Source organism: Sinocyclocheilus rhinocerous, unplaced genomic scaffold (assembly GCF_001515625.1).
Source record: "Sinocyclocheilus rhinocerous isolate Xijiao unplaced genomic scaffold, SAMN03320098_v1.1 scaffold686, whole genome shotgun sequence".
Lineage (NCBI taxonomy): Eukaryota > Metazoa > Chordata > Actinopteri > Cypriniformes > Cyprinidae > Sinocyclocheilus > Sinocyclocheilus rhinocerous.
The window spans coordinates 311,482-316,315 of NW_015647963.1; the positions used below are offsets into that span (position 1 = coordinate 311,482).

A 4,834-nucleotide genomic window follows, 5' to 3' on the forward strand; every position below is an offset into this window, starting at 1 on the left:
TTGAAATTAATACATGGAAGAAAAATTGTGTGAATATTCCTTTAAAACATTTTTAATAGGCTAATAATTGTATAATGTTTTTCTACAATTAAGTGATTAAGTGAATATTTATTTTTATCATTTAATTGTTTTATTTAAATTTGATAGAAAATGGAATATTTAAAGATGTACATTATACTGTACAAAAGTAATACAAGAGTAATATATTTCTGTTACATGTTAAACCGTACTTTTATTTTGACAGGTTGCCATGAAGTTTCTGTGTGTATACAGTATGTTGATGCTAGTTTTCTTAAATGAAACGGTAAAATTCTCGCGAAGTGACTCTCACAGCAGCTCTGGAGATTACGTTTTTGTGTTAATGCCGTCATATAGTAAAACGCAGAGGCCGAAATTCACGCGAGCGTCACGCTTGCTTCAGTATTTGTGTAGTAAACAAAACCGCGTTTCCGCCATTCATGCATACAGAGGCACGAGTTCGGTACCCAACCCTGTCACCAGTGCGTTCTTTTTTTCTCAGAATGTACAAAACTGTTGATTTGGCCACTCCTAATGTTCCTGCTATCTCTCTGATGGATTTGTTTTGTTTTTGAAGCCTAACAATTGTCTGTTTCACTTCTATGGAGAGATCCTTTGACTGCATGATGTGGGTTCACAGCAACAGGTTCCAAACGCAAATGGCACACTTAGAATCAATTCCAGACCTTTTAATGCTTAATTGATGTAGAAATAATGAAGGAATATCCCACACCTGTCCATGAAACAGCTTTTGAGTCAATTGTCAAATTTACTTATGGTCCCTTGAAAAAGGGGGCGGTACATATTAAAGAGCTGCAATTCCTTAAAAATACCCTCAAATTAAAGCTCAGAGTGTGCACTTTAAGTCCATATTATATAACTGTAACTTGAATAAGTTTTGGTCAAAAGCTAAAATAAAAATTGTGCCTGTGTCTAAAAATATATATGGACCTAACTGTATATTATTGGTAACATTTAGCATTTATCATTCAGGTAAAGGATGAAGTGAATCTTTATCCTGTACAAACCTCTCCGTTCAGTTTGTGGTTTCTCTCCATCAACTTTATCTCCAGAGTCGCCAACTCTTTCTTCAGCTGACAGATTTCTGTGATGAAACCATCAATATTCAGCATGGACAGACTGATTTACAGCACATCACATCCACCTGAGCGCTCATGATCAACACCTAAACACAAACACATCATGAGTACAACATCTACATTGATCAAAAACTTACAAAATTACTATAAACGCTTTAGTTTCATTTTACTGATAGCAGAAATAAGATATTTTAAAAGGCTTTATAAAATCGCCGTTATTTAACACAGCATTCAGTCAGATTTAAGAAATTATGGTTTCCTTTACGTAGGGAGAAGGTTTTCATAGAGAGAAAAACAAAGATGTAAAAACAGAGTAAACACACCGGTGTCTTTCTTTAGTGATTTTAAACAATTTGCAATTCCTTTTGAAAATAATCCGCAATATCATTCCATATATTTTATATAAAGAAGAAATAAGCAAATTACAAACAATAAGACAAATACAATAGAGAATGATACAAATGAAATAAACTCGTTTTTCAGATACAATAGATTTATTTAACACATATACATTTATTTAACATCTTTTGTTGTTTTATTAACATTAAAGGGGTCATATGATGCGATTTCAAGTTTTCCTTTCTCTTTGGAGTGTTACAAGCTCTTGGTGCATAAAGAAGATCTGTAAAGTTGCAAAGACTAAAGTCTCAAATCCAAAGAGATATTCTTTATAAATAAAAAGAGTCAACCACGCCTGCCTAAAACGGCTCGTTCTAACACGCCCCCACACTGTAAACCCGAACAGTACTACTAACTTATAAAGATTAAGAACACTGCAATTAAAGTCTGTTAAATCGTTGATGCAACTTATAGCTTTGTAAAAGTCGACGCGTTTCAGAAAGGCAGGGCATATCGGAGAAATAATAATGTACAGTATGTGGAAAATAATGTGTTTTTTTAACCTTAAACGGCATAAACATATTTCATTACACCAAATACACAAAATAATGTTCTTTTTAGCAACATCATATGACCCCTTTAACAAGACAGACTTTAACAAGACTGCTGTCCCTTTAAGACCAAATGCATGGATGTAATACTGACACATATCCCATTTTCACCCACCTGTTTACGTTCATGGTAAGCCATAACCGTCGGCATTTATGTTAGATACTGCACACGTAGGAAATTTTGAGCTTCGATGTGTATCATTCAGCACAATTCCGCCTTTTTCACTAACTGCAAGTTAATCGATAACTAATTGTGATTGGATGGTAATTTTGTTCTAAGACGAGCTTGGCTACCTTCAACACTACCTAGATAAATACGGAACAAAACATGACTTTTTCTAAAGAAAAATAGAGCTGAAATACGGGACTGCCCCGGGAAAAACGTGACATCTGGTCACCTTAGAACTGCTCCATATTCATGATTATGGGTGGAGCTACAGTATGACATCACTGCAGGTGAGTTAATGAATTCAGTGAAGGTGAAACAAAAAACAGACGAGCTGGAAGCTTTGTCAAACAAGAACCTTTTTATTCAGACACTGACTTTAATCATCACATCTAATATTCACTCACAGGTAAGTGATGGAAATGTAAAAGCTTTTTCAGTAGTTTTTATTTCTGAAATAGTATCTGAATATTATTAAGTATGTCATTCATTTAAAGTCAAGTTTTATATCTGCTGTCATGTCACACAACAGAAACGTAAAGTACTTGAACTGCAGACATATGTCCAAAAACAAGTAAATAAGCATAATTACAAATAGTAGTCTGCTGTAATTACATAATTACAGCAGACTACATTAAATTAAAGAATGGCCATGATACTGCTACAATTAGCCACAAAAAAGAAAGACAAATTTGCTACTAATGTCACCCTTTCTAGCTGTGTTGTGTGTTGTATACAGAAAGAACATTATTTTATGATCTGTTTGATGTAAAGACAGATGTCTCCAGAAGACACTATTTTCAGTACTTTGTTTTTGTCTTCGACAGGACAGAAATGAATATTAAGTTCTTTGATTTTGGTATAAACAGTGGTTAGTTTAACTTATAATTACTTTTATTAGAAGGCTTACTGTATTATTTCCACTCCAAACATAAAATGACCTTATTTTGTTACCTTTAGTTTTTTGTATGAGATAAAACATGGCCATGGACATGATCGTGAAATGACTTTAATTTCAGCTTTTTGAAGAGGAAATAGAAAAGTTAACCAACAAGTTGAACTAGTTTAACAGACTGATAAGAATTTACGTTCTGAATTACAGTCATACCTGTGTAGCCTATAGTTGTTAGTTGTTAAAGAACTTGGAAAGCACCACAAACAGTGCACACAGTCCAAAGCAATTTACCCCAGTTTAACTATCCTGCCAGTGCATGAGATGTGGGTGTCAAAAGTAGCAGATAGATTCAATGAAATCTGTAATTTACGTGTCACTTGGAATATACATATTTTGTCAGAATATACAGCTAGGGCCAACTATTTAAGTGTACCTCAGTATTATCAAAGTTGTTCATCTAAGTAGAGTGGATTGTATATTGTTTGTTTTGTCAGTCATGGCATCCTCCAGTGGTCCACTAAATGAGGAGCTCCAGTGCTCCATCTGTCTGGATGTGTTCACTGATCCAGTCACCACTCCATGTGGACACAACTTCTGCAAAACCTGCCTGAATAAGTGCTGGACAATCACACATACCTGCTTCTGTCCACTCTGTAAAGAAACATTCAGCAGAAGACCTGCTATCAAGATTAATACAACCCTCAGAGAGGTTGTGCAACACTTTAAGGAGAAGCTCAATCAAGAAGAATCTGAGGTGTTGTGTGACTTCTGTGATGAAAGAAAGCAGAAAGCCGTGAAGTCCTGCCTGACGTGTCAAAGCTCTTACTGTGAGACTCACCTGGAGCCTCATCACAGAGTCCCACGTCTAAAGAAACACACACTGATCAGCGCTGTGGAAAATCTGGAGGATTATACTGTATATGCCAGAAACACGAGAGACCTCTGGAGCTGTTCTGCAGAGATGATCAGACGTGTGTGTGTCTGTCCTGCACTGAAGGAGACCACAGGACTCAAACACTTTAAACTCCCATTAAATGTAGTTCCTTTCTCTGTGTTGAAATTGCAAGACTTTTTCAAGGGATTGTCCCTTTCATTTCATTCAGTTTGACTGGACAAACACTTATGTAGGTTTCTTTTCTATAAGATTATATACAGATATAAAATGTACATTGTCTAAAGTAAAAGCACATCAAAATCCTTATTCAAAAACAGACTTCGATGGAAGCTCTCTCTTTTTCTCTGTCTGTAGAATCAGCTGCTTCAGACACAGACAGACGTGCAGCAGATGATCCAGAACAGAATGAAGAAGATTCAAGAGATCCAGCACTCAGTAGAGCTGAGAAAGGTGAGTGGAAAAAAATAATTCCAATTAATAATGGTATGCCTCATAATATTTCAGTCTGCATAATAAATGTGCTGAAATAAATGGATTAAGAAAAAAATGTTTCAAGTAACAATGAGGTCAGTAGATGAGAGAATTTTCCTTTTTGAGTGAATCTCTTTAAATATATATTTAAAGGGGTCATATGATGCGATTTCAATTTTTCCTTTCTCTTTGGAGTGTTACAAGCTCTTGGTGCATAAAGAAGATCTGTAAAGTTGCAAAGACTAAAGTCTCAAATCCAAAGAGATATTCTTTATAAAAGTTAGTTGTCAGCCACACCTACCTAAAACGGCTCGTTCGAACACGCCCCCACATACCTAC

The 4,834-nt window shown here is 35.4% G+C and overlaps 1 pseudogene; it reads left to right on the forward strand.

The window, feature by feature from the left end:
• The first annotated feature begins 2,568 nt into the window (after nucleotides 1-2,568).
• LOC107709511 (E3 ubiquitin-protein ligase TRIM39-like) overlaps nucleotides 2,569-4,834 on the forward strand; it is a 6,400-nt pseudogene continuing 4,134 nt past the window's right edge.